This window comes from Macaca mulatta, chromosome 4 (genome assembly GCF_049350105.2).
Source record: "Macaca mulatta isolate MMU2019108-1 chromosome 4, T2T-MMU8v2.0, whole genome shotgun sequence".
Taxonomy (NCBI): domain Eukaryota; kingdom Metazoa; phylum Chordata; class Mammalia; order Primates; family Cercopithecidae; genus Macaca; species Macaca mulatta.
In genome coordinates this window covers 159,113,752-159,129,217 of record NC_133409.1, presented here as the reverse complement: position 1 = coordinate 159,129,217, position 15,466 = coordinate 159,113,752, and the positions used below count along the sequence as shown (strand labels likewise).

The window sequence follows — 15,466 nt, the reverse complement described above, 5'->3', positions numbered from 1 at the left end:
CTTCAGGCTTCACTTTTAATTCTGGTTTTTTTCCTGTTTTCACCATATCTGTGGTTACTTATTTTTTATTTCAATAGCTTTAGGGATGCAACTGGTTTTTTTGTTACAAAGAATGAATTGTATCACTGAACTCTGGGATTTTAGTGTACCCATCACCTAGATAGAGTACATTGCACACAATAGGTAGTCTTTTTATGCTGCACCTCTCTCCCACCATCCCCACTTCTGAGTCTCCAAAATTCGCTATACCACTCTGTATGCCTCTGCATACCCATAGCTTAGCTCCTACTTATAAGTGAGAACATGTGGTGTTTGGTTATCTGCTCCTGAGTTACTTCACTTAGCATAATGGCCTCCAGTTCCATTCAACTTGCTGCAAAATACATTATTTCATTCATTTTTGTGTCTAAGTAGTATTCCATGTGTATATATACCACATTTTCTTTATCCACTCATTGGTTAATGGGCCCTTAGGTCGATTCCATATCTTTGCAATTGTGAATGGTACTGCAATAAACATATGTGTGCAGCTGTATTTTTTATATAATGACTTTTTTTCCCTTGGGTAGATACCCAGTAGTGGAATTGCTGGATTGGTTAGTAGATCTACGTTTAGTTCTTTGAGAAATCTCCATACTGCTTTCCATAGAGGCTGTGCTAATTTAAATTCCCACCAGCAGTGTATAGCATTCCCTTTTACTACATTTGTGCCAATGTCTATTGTTTTCTGACTTTCTGATAATGGCCATCTGGCTAGGGTAAGGTAACATCTCATTGTGGTTTTAATCTGCATTTCCCTGATTATTAGTGATACTGAGCATTTTTTCATGTTTATTGGCCATTTGTATATCTTCCTTTGAGAAATGTATGTTCACGTCCTTTCCCACTTTTAATTGGGATTATTTGTTGTTTTCATGCTGATTTGTTTGAGCTACTTGTAGATTTTCGATATTAGTCTTTTGTCAGATGCATAGTTTGCGAATATTTCCTCCCATTCTGTAGGTTGTCTGTTTACTCTGCTGATGGTTTCTTTTGCTGTGCAGAAACTTTTTAGTTTAATTAGATTCCATTTATTTACTTTTGTTTTTGTTGCATTTGTTTTGGGGGCCTCTTAGTCATAAATTCTTTGCGTAGGCCAATGTCCAGAAGAGGTTCTTTTAGGGTTTTCTTCTAGAATTGTTATGGTTTCTGGTCTTAGATTTAAGTCTTTAACCTATCTCGAGTTAATTTTTCTATATGGTGAGAGATAGGGATCCAGTTTCATTCTTCTGAATGTGGCTGTCCGATTTCCCAGTATCATTTATTAAATAGGGAGTCTTTTCCCCAGGATATGTTTTTGTCTGCTTTGTGGAAGATTAGTTGGTTGTCAGTATTTGGATTTACTTCTGGGTTTTCTGTTCCATTGGTCTGTGTGTCTACTTTTATACCAGCACCATGCTGTTTTGGTTACTATAAGCTAACATATCCCAGAAGACTTAAATATTATAGCAATATGGGAATAGAGGAGTAAGAGTTTCCTTTTAAGAGCAGGTGTGGGTGTGGGATGCTGCATTTGCTTTCTACGGATGCCATAACAAAACATTATAAACTTGGTAGCTTTGAACAATAAAAATTAATTACTTTTAAGTTCAGAAGATCAGAAATCTAACCCCAAGGCATTAGCAAGGTCAATTCCTTCTGAGGCTCTGAAGGAAAAATCATCCTAGGCCTCTGTCCTAGCTTCTGGTGCTTGCCAGCAATCTTTGACATTCCTTTGCTTGTAGACACATCACTCCAATCCCTACCTCAATCTTTCCATCACCTTCTTCTGTGTCTCTCTGTGTCCTCCCTTCTTGTTACAAGGACACCAGTGGTTTTACCAGATCACCCTAAATCCAGGATGAGTTCAACTCAAGATCCTTAACTGATTTCATCTGCAACAACCCTAAGTCCAGGTAACATCACATTCTGAACTTCCACATGCACATGAATTTTGGGAGGAACCTATTCAACCCACTCCAAATGCTCTTGTTCTATGACTTACAAACACAGTGCTTCTCAAGGCTCCAAATGGCCTCAAGATGGGTGTCTCTGGGTCTACAATGGTCAGAAAATACTTTCTACTGTAAAGTTAACAGAGACTCTGCAGAAATTTCTCCCCTTTTCTCCTGCATCACGGTTTTTTAAGTACTTCTTGGAAAGAAAATCGGCTGCGCTAATACAGCTCTTCAAATAATTTATCTTTATCAATAAAACCTCAGGAAAATTAAACCACAAAGATATATTTCCAAAATGCACTATCAGTTTGAATGAAGTCCACAAAGGCTCCAAAGCAAGAATGAAGCCTGGGGTGTGTGCCCTCTCCCTTCAGGAGGCTTTTCAACTCTTGGTAAAAGGATTCCAGATACAAATGGACTGCTGGCCTAGATTTGGATGTAGAAGAATGTAAATAGCTGTTGGCTTATTATAGTAGAAATCTCAAACGCTTATTGTTGCTTTCAGTCAGGTGGATATTTTTTATGTAGCTCAGTTTTCTATAGTTGGTGATGGGAGAAATACCTTTTGTTTCGCCTAGCACAGTAAGTCGAGCTGCAGTCTCTCATCAGAATAGGGAGTGAAAAGATGGAACCCCAGGTGGCACAGACCTGAAGGTCCTTTCCTAATACAGAACTTAGGGCTTTACTGTTACAAAATATCAGAAAAGGCTAAGTGCTCACTTAAAAAAAAAACAGTAAGGTCAAATCTACAGCGCTTTCCTAGGTAACATTCCCCAGTGCACCATTATTCCCTGTGTTCCTTGTAGCAAGGTGGACAGCTTCACTTATAAAGCATTTCAAGAGAATGAAATAGTAAATTATATTAAGAGTCCCAGAATTACAATTAGAAATTTGATAGGACTCTGTAGACTTTCTTCCCATATAATTCTATGGTTAACCACCACAAGGAAATGTAGAGAAGATTCCAATAAAATACATATTAAGAAAGGAAATGTTACTTTTTTGCTACCACCTTTTGTGAGAGGTATCGTTTTATTAATATTAAGTTAGATTAAAAAGTATATTTGCTATTAAAGATCCAAGACTTTGAAGTCACTTGGTTTATCACTGTCTCTCCATTTACCAATATCCCCAAAACTAATCTTTTTTTTTTTAACAATTCCTAACCACTTTTATTTCTGAAATGCAGAAAATAAGAGTTTTACCTCCAAATCAATGCACAATGCTTTGCACATACCAGATACTCTACAAAAACTGGTTGATATAAATGAGACAGAAACAGAAACCACGCTTCAGAAATTCACTGAATGAAACTGACAAAAAGAAGTAACATCATTTATTTATTCAAGAATAGAGGAGTTCTAGTTTTTGATGCAGGAATAGCCCCTTTTCTTCTGAAACTCTACTTGCCATCCAGGTGCATTCTTCAGAGTGAGAAAGGCAGAATTATTCATACTGTGGAATTTTATAAATTACAGCCCAGGAAAAAAAAAAAAACAAACAACCCTGATCCATTTCACTTCAAAGCCATACACTCTCAAGCCCCCTCACACATGTTAAATTTCTGAGTGTTGTGATACGTCATTCTTTGGCCTCACAGGAAATTTGAGCAACCATGTTGAACAATCAATATAAATCCTTTTTCTTTTCACAACATCCAAGCAATAGTTTCCAACTTTGTTTTGAGTCACTCAAAGCAAGATTTTTATAGTTTCTTTGATATGCACTTCTATTTAAAAATTTTTGCATTTCTGCTTCAAAATCTAACTCCCTTTTGAAATACATTTCTAAAACTACGTTCTAATAATACTGGATTATAAGAAAAATCATGCAGAGATACATGCAGACTTGAGAAATCGATGGCATTTGGAAGATAACTGGAATCATTCTTGTTGGAAGTGACTAGAGGAGTGTTGAATATATAAATTTAATCATTGATTCTAAATTAGTAATAACTGCAGGCCTCGTTTTAAAAGACCTATATGCCAACATGTACTGAAGAGTAGTGGAAAGGGCAATTTTTTAAAAAAGGCTCAACCAGCTGTGTAATTGTGTTGATACATGAATGCCTCTTCTTCGTAAAATTTTGAAACTTTTTCCCGGAATATTATCAAAGCTGATATAATAACTATATACCCACCACCCAGAATTAATATCAACATTCTATCATGTTTGATTCAGATTTTCATTTTTGTGAAAGATCTAAAATCTACAGATAAAATTTCACTCTTCTCCGAACCCCTCCCCAATCTAATACCTTTCTATCTCCAGCATTAATCGCTGTCCTATATTAGCTGAGTATGCAACATATATTTTAAGGTATTTGTAATCAATATATATTTAAAGATAATATAGAAGTGCACACATACAGAATTATAGAGATTTTTCAGTTTACAGAAATGTTATTAAACTGTACAACTTTCTATAATTTGTTTTTTGTTTTTACTTTAACTTAGATATTTTGAAATCCATCCATGTATGTTCAATATAGTCCATTCAATTTAACTGCTGTATTATAACCTGAATAAATAACTGGTTTATCAATTTTCCTCCACATGAGCATTTGAGCTTTTTTCTCTCTCTCTTACAGATAATACTATCATTTGCACTATTACATATCCTAGAATTCTCCAAGACATATATCTACAACTGGAATTGTCAGACTGTGGTGTAAAATGGGTCTTCAAAAGGTTCATGAAAAATGCATACTATGAAAAAAGTATGCATATTTCAAATTTTTTGCACCAAAATAAACTCATATTAACTTGTTATAATATGTCCAAACAGCATCTAATTTGAGGCACTAGGAAGGATAAGACATCAGTTTGAAAACAGCCCCTAGCAGAGCAACATGAATTCTGCTAAAATGAAGTAAGAACACAGGTCAAACTTCTGATGAAGCATGAGTATAAGAATGGTGACATCATTAGCTGGGTATGTTGGCGCTTGCCTGGAGTCCCACCTGCTTGGGAGGTTGAGGAAGGAGAATCTCTTGAACCCAGGAGGCGGAGGTTGCAGTGAGCCGAGATCACACTACTGCACTCCAGTCTGGCCTGGGCGACAGAGCAAGACTCCATATAAAAAAAAAGAAAAGAAAAGAAAAGAAAAAGAAAAAAGAAAATAATGGTGAGATTATTGATGCTTTAGAAAATGTTTCTGGGAATAATGCCCCAAAGAAATCAGCAGTTTACAAATAAATAGCTCATTTTAAGAAACACAACAATGTTGAAGCTCATAGTGACAGACGATCCACATCAATTTGCAAGGAAAAATTTATCTTGTTTGTACCCTAGTTGAAGAAAGCCAACATTGAACAGCAGAAACAATAGTCAACATCATAGACATTTCAGCTGGTTCAGTGTGCACGATTTTAATCGAAAAATTAAAGTTGCCAAAAACATTGCACCCATTTCAGCTGCAGACAAGAGCACACATTTAGACAGAAATTTTAAACAAGTGGGATCAAAATCCTAAAGTATTATTTTTTGAAGAATTATAACGGAAGATGAAATATGGCTTTACCACTACACACCTGAAGACAAAGCACAATCTAAGCAATGGCTACCAAGAGATGGAAGTGGCACAGTCAAGAGCAAATGTCATGACAACAGTTTTTTGGGATACTCAAGGAATTTTGCTTGTTGATTTTCTGGAGGGTCAAAGAACAATAAAATCTTATTATGAGAGTGTTTTTGAGAAAGTTAGCCAAAGCTTTAGCAGAAAAAATCCTGGGAGAGCTTCACCAGAGAGTCCTCCTCCACCACAACAATGCTCCTACCAATGCCTCAACAAACAAGGACAATTTTGAAAGAGTTTCGATGGGAAATCACTAGGTATTAACCTGATAATTCTGATTTGGCTCCTTCTGACATTGTTTTTGCATGTTTCCAAATCTTAAAGAATATTTAAGAGGTATTTAATTTCCTCAGTTAATCATGTATTTTAAGATGCAGAAAAGGCCTTCAATAAAATTCATCGTCCTTTCATGTTAAAAACTCTCAATAAACTAGGTATTGAAGGAGCATACCTCAAAATAAGAACCATGTATTACAAACCCACAGCCAATATCATACTGAATGGGGAAAAGCTGAAAGGACGCCCCTTGAAAACCACCACAAGATAAGGATGCCCTCTGTCAGCACTCCTATTTAACGTAGTATTGGAAGTTCTGGCCAGGGTAATCAGGCAAGACAAGTAAGTAAAGGGTATTCAAATAGAAAGAGAGGAAGTGAAATTATCTTTGTTTGCAGATAACACGATCCTAAATCTAGAAAACCCCACCGTCTCAGCCCAAAAACTTCTTAAGCTGATAAGCAATTTCAGCAAAGTCTCAGGATACAAAATCACCGTGCAGAAATCACTAGCATTCCTATGCACCAACAACAGGCAAGCAGAGAGCCAAATCATGAATGAACTCCCATTCATAGTTGCTCCAAAAAGAATAAAATATCTGTCAGCACTGCACCGATTTCCGCATCCAGCTCTGGACGCTTCCAGTCTTAGCTGGGCCCATTTGGGAGGGTGTACTACAGACCTTCACATGTTGAACAGTAGGATTCAGCAGGGAATGAGTTCCACATCCTCCTTTCATCCCATCCTTCTTTCCCAACTCCTCTTCCACCTCCCACTGTCCCCATGTCTACTTTACTGCTCAATCTGGATTTGGGGGAACCGCCTCCCAAAAAAACATTAGAAGGAAATGCCAAGCACTGAAATTTTGTCAAGAAGTGGAGGCTCTTGGAATGGAAGGGCTTTCTGGGTAAAAAGAACCAGCCCCCTTGTGAGGCACCTAAGTTTTACTCTGAACCTCCAAAAAATGGGGAAACTCATAGGGTAGATGGCACTTGGAAGACCCCTCCCTTCCTAAAAAATAAGAAGACCACTGCCTCCAATGGATCAGGACAGCCCCTGGACAAGAAAGCTGCAGTGGCTTGACTGACCCCTGCCCCTTTGAAGAAGGTTGATTCTGTTGCTGCTAAACTAGATTTGTTGGGGGAGATCTGGAGTGCCCTTCCCAAGATTAATAGGCACCTAACCCACTCCCAGAAGAAATCCTCTAAGAACCATCCACAGAAGAATGCCCCACAGAACTCCACCCAAGCTCATTCAGAGAATAAATGCTCCAGAGCATCCCAGAAGTTTGCCAAGGAAGATGATGGTGGCAATTAACTCTGAGATGGTGGGCACAAGACCCAAGGGGCATGTTAGTTCCTTGGCTCAATGTAGCATTGCCAACTACAACGGAGATGTGATTTATGACGAGTACATCCTTCCCCACTGCCACATTGTGGACTACTGGACCAGAATGGAATGGTATCCACAAGCAGCACATGGTGAATGCCACACCCTTCAAGATTGCTCCAGGCCAGATCTTGAAGATACTCACAGGGAAGATAGTGGTGGGACATGCCATCCACAATGACTTCAAAGCCCTTTAGTACTTTCACCCCAAGTCCCTCACCCATGACACCACCTGTATCCCCCCTCCTCAACTGTAAGGATCCTATATCCCCCCACCTGACCACCCAGAGAACGCCACCATGTCTCTGAAGCATCTCACCAAAAAGCTGCTAAACTGGGATATCCAGGTTAGGAAGAGTGGCTATTCCTCTGTGGAAGATGCCCAGGCCACCATGGAGCTGTACAAGTTGGTTGAAGTTGAGTAGGAAGAGCACCTAACCCAGAATCCCCGCTAAGGACTAGCGGCAGTGGGGACGCTGGTGATGTGGGGAGGCAGAGGCAGTACCCATGAGAAACAGAGCAGCAGACCAATGGACAGCTCCACCAACTCCACATCTTTGGAAGCTAGAATTGTGGGGAAAGAGAAGTTCTACCCCAGACTCAATATCCACTGAAATTTCACCTCTGGTGTTGTGCCCTGTGTCTGGTTAAGTGTCCCATGGAAGCGGGAAGCCTTCACGTCAGAACACAGCCTTATGCCATTTACTTCTAAATGGTGCTAGCCACAGGTGTCCCAGGGTGCTCTGTGCCAGTCAAGATTTTTAACTTTCAAGAGGCAGGGCATACTATGAAATGCAGTTTCCCAAACTGCCTTTTCACTTGGGTGGACATACGTCTCTTTTTATGCCTTTTGGTCTTGAATAATTAACAACAAAAGTAATTGCAACAAAAAGAAAATTGACAAATGGGATCGAATTAAACTAAAGAGCTTCTGCACAGCAAAATAAACTATCATTAGAGCGAACAGACAACCTCCAGAATGGAAGAAAATCTTTGCAGTCTACCCATCTGACAAAGGTCTAATATCCAGAGTCTACAAGGAACTTAAGCAAAAAATAGGAAAAAAAAAAAAAAAAAACATTAAAAAGTGGTCAAAGAACATGAACAGACACTTCTCAAAAGAAGATATTCATGTGGCCAACAAACATATGAAAGAAAGCTTAACATCACTGATCATTAGAGAAATGCAAACCAAAACCACAATGAGATAGATACCATCTCACATGAGTCAGAATGGCGATTACTAAAAAGTCAAGAAACAACAGATGCTGGCGAGGATGCAGAGAAAAGGAAACACTTTTACACTGTTGGTAGGAATGTAAATTAGTTCAACAATTTTGGAAGATGGTGTGGCAATTCCTGAAAGATCTACAAGCAGAAATATCATTTGACCCAACAATCCCATTACTGGGTATATACCCAAAGGAATAGAAATCATTCTATTATAAAGATACATGCACATCTATGTTCATTGCAGCACTATTCACAATAGCAGAGACATTTTATCAACCTGAATGCCCATCAATGATAGGCTGGGTAAAGAAAATGTGGTACTTATACATCATGGAATACTATGTAGCCATAAAAAGGAATGAGATCATGTCCTTTGCAGAAACATGGATGGAGCTGGAAGCTGTTATCCTCAGCACACTAACACAGTGTTCATTTTTCTATTGAGCTCTTTAAGATTTGTAACATATAGTAATATTTTTGTGTCTAGTGATTTTTGATCTGCATTGTATTTAAACTTTATAAAACATCACATTTTGTCTTTCTTTATAACTTCTTGCTCTGTCTGACTTAAGAAATCCTTTCCACCCTATGGCCATATATATACCAAATATATTTTATTCTAACATTTTGAATGTTTAAGACTTTAATGCATATCTAGGACTTTAAATTTTATAAATGTATCCATTTATATAAATTGAATTTCATAAATTACACTATATTTATTTGTAAATATTATAAATTAAATATTACCTATTAATGTAGTTTACATTAAAGAATTAATGTATTTTTGAACATTTGGAATTTTAATGCATATTAAAGTATTTAACATATATTTAGAACACATATATTTTATACAATTTTTTCTTTCTTTATAAGTTCTGAAGGTGTCTGGTTTAAGAGGTCCTTCCCTATCCTGTGGTCATGATATTTTACTATACTTTATTCTAATTTTTGTGTTATTTTATTTTTTGTTATGGAAAATCAAATAGATCAAACTCAGTTTTTGAAATGACTATGGTCCCATGCAGGCTTAGGTCTAGCTGAGTGCTCTCTAGCTGCTCTATTTATTCTCAGACAAAAGTATTTATGTAAATTTATTAGCCGACTGGCTCTAGCACAATATTAGGGCAGAAATACTTATCATGCTGCTAGATTTAATAGGAATGCTTCTGAAGTTTCTTCCATTAAATACTACACCATAGTTTCCTGAACATCTCCTTCTAGTCCTAATTTGCAAAAGATTTTATCATAAATACATGGCGAATTATATTGATTGCTGCTTATTCTACAACTGTAGGAATTTATTATGCTTTTCTTTATTCTGTAAATGTGTTGGATTAGATTTATAAATTTTTGTGCATGTGAGCCAGACTTCTATTCCTAGGCTAAGTCCCATTTTACTTCTTATTTATTCATTTATTTTAAACATCTGCATTTTGCTAATAATTTATTTATGATTTTTACATGTACATTCATACATCAGACTATCTTATTTTCATGTATTATAATTAATAAATTATGTCACTAAGTTTATACTAACCCAATAAAATAAGTTATATATCTCTTTGTATTTTTCCCTTTTCTAAAACAGGAAATATCTACTTAGTAAAATTTCAGCAAAATTCACTTACTAAACATCCCGAACCAGGACTTTTTTTTTTTTAATGGGAGAGATTCTTGACTAGGAAATTAATTTCTTCACTTTTAATTGCTTCATTCAGAGATTTAAATATTTCTTCTTGAGTTAGTTCAGGTAATGTATGTATTTATTTTTTATGTGACCATGTATTCAAGATTTCAAATTTGTTCATAAGTTTATGTTATGTGTTTCTAGTACTCTCATGATTTGTATACTCCCTTTTCTCATCTAATTGGACTCTTTTCGATCGGGAAAGACAAATGCAGGCTAGACTTCTCATAAAGTCATTATTCCATCTAATCAATCATTGAATCATCAAATATGCATTGATCTTGAAAGGTACAGAGAAAACAACTGATACAACCCTCCAAGCCCAGGAATCAAAATTTGATTGAGTTTAAGTAGAGTTTGTTATGTTTTAAGGAAAAATATTTATCTTTTTTAGTTGTCAGTCTTTGTTATATCCCAATCTATGTATTATCTACTTGCATAATATTGTATAAATATAAGCTTTGATAAGCAAACATTTCAATAAATATTCTTAATTGTAGGGGAAAAACTCACTGGGTAGAAAAAATGTGATACTTTCTTTTCTTTTCCAATACCATCAGTCATGAAGAAATAACCAAGGGACCACCTCCATCTGGAGGAAGCTTGTGATAATTCCAGGACATAGAAAGCAATAGCTTTTGGAATAGCAATATCTAAATTCTAAGCCTATAATACAATGTGAATAAAGGTCATCGATAATTACTTTTCAAAAGCTCAGAAAACAAGCAACTGTTTTACAAATTAAACAGAGCACCCAAAATTGAAATTATTGAGTTGACTTTTGGGTTTTTTTGTTGTTGTTGTTGTTTCTATTTTTTTTCTTTTTTTGAGACAGGATCTCGCTCTGTTACCCAGACTGGAGTGCAGTGGTGCCATCACAGCTCACTGCAGCCTTGCAGTGTAGAACTCCTAGGCCTGAGTGATCCTCCCACCTCAGTCTCCCAAGTATCTGGGACTACAGGTGCACACCACCATGCCTGGCTAATTTTTTTTTTTAAATAGAGACAAGGTCTAACTATATTACCTGGGTTGGGCTCAAACTCCTGGCTTCAAGAGATCCTTACACCTTGGCCCCAAAGTACTGAGATTACAGGCAGGCAGGACCCATCACACCTGACTTTCGTTTTAAAGCAACATTTCTTTTCTCTTTCTTTTTTTTCTTTTTTTTTTTTTTTTTTTTTTTGGAGACAGAGTTGTTCTGTCACCCAGGCTGGAGTGCAGTGGTGCGATCTCAGCTCACTGCAACCTCTGCCTCCCAGGTTCAAGTGATTCCCCTGCCTCAGCCTCCTAAGTAGCTGAAAAGAAAAATAGATTTCTATCTTTAGTAGAGACAAGGTTTTGCCATGTTGGCCAGGCTGGTCTCAAACTCCTGACCTCAGGTGATTCACCCACCTCAACCCCCCAAAGTGCTGGGATTACAGGCATGAGCCACCACTCCTGGACTAAAGCAACATTTTCTGAAGAAATGACTTGCAGACAATGATTCCTCAAGAAATTCTGCAAGAGAGGTGGAGGGCAGGCTGTTTCAATCAAAATATATAGAAAAGAGTGCTCACAATTCCTTACTCTTAGAGATTTAAAATGCAAATAAACATAATGTTTTGAGAAATTTTGCAATAAAGATACCTGTTGATCTTTGTTTAATCCAATGTTTCAATGTTACTTAATCACAGACCCACTTTTTTTTCCACGCAGCATCTATTTAGGGTCATGGAATGTGCTTTGAGAAACACTACTGCAGTGGCATTTCCTAGAACTTTAGAAGGTAAAACAGAAAACACACATAGAAATCAATGTGATAACTTACAGATAGGCTCATAGTTAATATAGAGAGAACAACCAAAATTCAAAGCACTAGCCCTTAACAGTAGCCAAATTACCAGGACTCTTTCAAAAAAAAAAAAAAGAGTTAAAATTCTCATCCATTTGCATTTCTAAAATGCTGTTTTCCAAAAACATAGTGTGGCTAATGTCATATTAATGAAAAAGAAGAATCGTAAAAGCTTTTTTTCTCTTTCCATTCCAACATACACGCTTTGGAGTGGGATACAAGGGGTGCAACATTATTCTTTTTTTAGACCACTAAAAGGCTGTAGTATTAAACCATCCCTAAAACTGGCCACATTTAAAATCCATTAATATAACCAAATTCCTGTATGTAGCTCTGTCAATATGGGTCTCCTTTTTTATTGAATTTTCTTAGGGCAATTAACTAGAGCACTCTAACTAAATAGACTTGTATTTATTTAAGTACTGCTAGAGATATGAAAAAAATTTTTTAAACCACACGTACACTCTCTTGCCAGGATCTAGGGAATGCTGACCTGTCTGAATGTCTCTTTTCTTTCTCTTGATCATCTATCTTTAGACTCAGGAGGACCAAAAGTAACTGAATAAACATTATCTTGTCCTTGGCCTTCACCAAGCAAAATTGTTTATAGCTGAGACCATTTCCCTTTAGAGTCTGAGATCATTATTTTAAAGTAGATTGTCAAATGCTCCACAGTTGATCTCAGTTCAGCTCTGCCATTTGCTGCTCTATGAACCAAGTCCAGGGCATGACATTAAGCCTGTGACTACATAACATGAGAAAAATGTTTTAAGACAGAATAAAACATCACGTACAGTTTCTGGCAGTGAATCTCAACAATTGAAATATCCTTGTCCAAGGAAACACTTCAAGATACCGTTACAGAAAAATGACAACCATGCCTACCCCATAGGCAGTTGTGAGAATTTAATGAGATGATGGATATGAATGAGCACAGTGCTATAACATACACAGATTTTCAATAAATGGTTTGAATCGCAATGTTATGAAATATGTTTAATCAAATTAACCGTGTGCATTTCAGGAAATATTGTGGCTACCTGCCTGCATGTTCTCGCAATGGTGCACTGCCTAATTTTTATCTTTCTCCACGTTTATACTCCATCCTACAATCTGGATCAGTCTTATATGTAATTAGGAAAGGATGATGCCTGATAATGTTGCCTGATGCATACAAAACAAAGTCTCCAATTCTGAAATCTCTCCTTTTGAATGTGATGTAGTCAAATTTAAATGTTAGTATCCACATCTTAAGAGAGCATTATAACATGCAAAATGTGTGCCATATATTATCTTATATAATCTCTTCAACCACTACTAGTTAGGCAGGTCAAGTCCTTTGTACCCATGGTTCAGATGAGTGAGATAAGATTTAAAGAGGTTGTATCCAGGCCCCAAACCAACCTCCAGAATGGCAGCATAAAACGCTGGTCCAGTGCATACTCCTCATTCAGTCTTTGGGTCTGAACAGTTCTTCCCAGTCTGTTCCTTTCATTTGAATTCATCTTGTTTCTGACACTTCGGGTTGTTAATTGGCTCCTTATTTCTTCACTTTTATCCTCTTGAGAATGTCCAGTTTTATGCATGACGCTACTGGATCTCCACTCAAGTTACATGGCCTCATCTACTCTTCTCATTTACTCTGGGGCCCTGAATACTCTGCATTTGGTCTCCCTGCCCTAAATGTCCATCTTCCTCCTAAGAGGGAGCTTCCAAAGGGGTTTGCGGGCATTGAGCAAGAAGCAGGTATGTGGCACATTGAGTATCTGCCCCAACATGGTCCGTCTTTTCTGTAGCAAAATCAGAACCGGTAACTGAAACCAGCGTACTTTCCAGTGCTAAACAATTGAGACAAAACCAGCTTTCCTGTTCCTGTGTGAAACAATTCCGAGACCAAACATAATTTCCCGTTTCCTAATTTCCTAAACAATTTCCAATTTTTAATTTTTTAAACAACAATGAGACTAGGCAAAAACAACACCTCTTTGCTCCAGGAAATACTTGCTCCTAGTTGGTAAGAGTGTAAACCAATTAAACTGATTTTAACTTATGAAGCTAACAGTTGACACACAATGCTTGCTTCAAGACACCTACCCTTGCCTATGCTCACCAGTCCAAAGCCATTTGTCGGAAATTCTGTCTAGTTCCACTAGTTAGTTACCAACCTTGCAAAATCCACTTAAAAGTACCCAGCCCAGACCCCCCAAATCCCTAGAAATACCCTCCCCTGACTTGCTCCTACTGTGACATTGTAAAGTCACTATCTTAGTGTCTTCCTTTATTGCAACAAGTCTAATAAACTTACTTTTGCTTGATCAACACGTTTTTCTTGTGATCTTTTTCACAGTCAACAAACATAAAGTGACCCCAACATCTGTGTTTATCTTCCAAATTACCCTGATTCTTTGTCACAGGATTTTTTTATATTCAAGGATCAGAGTTCTCCTTTAAAATGTGAGATTTATTTGTTGCCACTAACATTTAGTTAAAGTATATTTATGTATAGCACATACTCCACTGAATGGCACATGACACAGTTTACGTTAATAGTAGCACCAACAACAATAGCAACTATCCTTACTATCTTTTATGCATCTTTCAAACTCCAGACATTTCATACACATTATTTCATTTGTTTCAACCATCTTGTCAGCAAGACAAGTTATATACCCCATTTCACATGAAGAAACTGAGGTTCTAAGAGATTAAATAACTCTTCTAAACTCACACAACTAGTAAGATTCAAATCCAGGCAACCTGCCTGCAGAAGCCAAGTTCATGAATGCATAGTACTGTTTAGAATTTTTAAATAGTTCTGATTTCAAAAAACACTTTGTTTCTACTAAGTAAAAATATCCTGAAGGAGTGAAAATGACAGAAAAGATATAGGACTTCTGGAAAGAGAACAGAGTAAATTTGTTTTCTGGGGGTTGAGTGGTGTTCCAGTGACGGAAGGACAAAGGCAGAATTGCATGCCGATCAGCCAAGGAGTAAATTTGGCAACGATGTAGAGAAATAAGGACTTTTATACTTTGCTGGTGGCATTGCAAATTGGTACAATCTCTATAGAGAGTTCTTTGGCAATGTCTCGCAAAATCACACACATAAACACACTCGTACTTGCTTGTATTCACATAAAACATGTCTACAAAGATACACAAGAAACTGACCAGATGAGTTATCTCTGTGAAGGGCACTTGGAGCATGAGGAAAAGGGTTATGAAGGAAACTTTTTCCCTGTGTAACTTTCATATGTCTTGAATATTAAACCATGTGAATGTTTTCCTTATTGAAGATATAAATGTAATTTTAAAGTAATAAACAAACAGAATAGATGTTTTTTAAAAAGATCTCTAATCTTGCTAGTTTAGAATCAAAAGTAGCTGGTGGTATTATACCCACACTCCCCAATTGCTTAGCCCTATTCCCAAACATCTGCTGGCACATATTTTATAGATAAATTTCTGGTAAATATAAAATATTATAATTTCATTA

The 15,466-nt window shown here is 36.9% G+C and overlaps 1 pseudogene; it reads left to right on the top strand.

Annotated features, from left to right (window-relative positions):
* The first annotated feature begins 6,611 nt into the window (after positions 1-6,611).
* Positions 6,612-7,672, top strand: LOC106997820 (interferon-stimulated 20 kDa exonuclease-like 2 pseudogene; annotated as a pseudogene).
* The last annotated feature ends 7,794 nt before the right edge of the window (positions 7,673-15,466 follow it).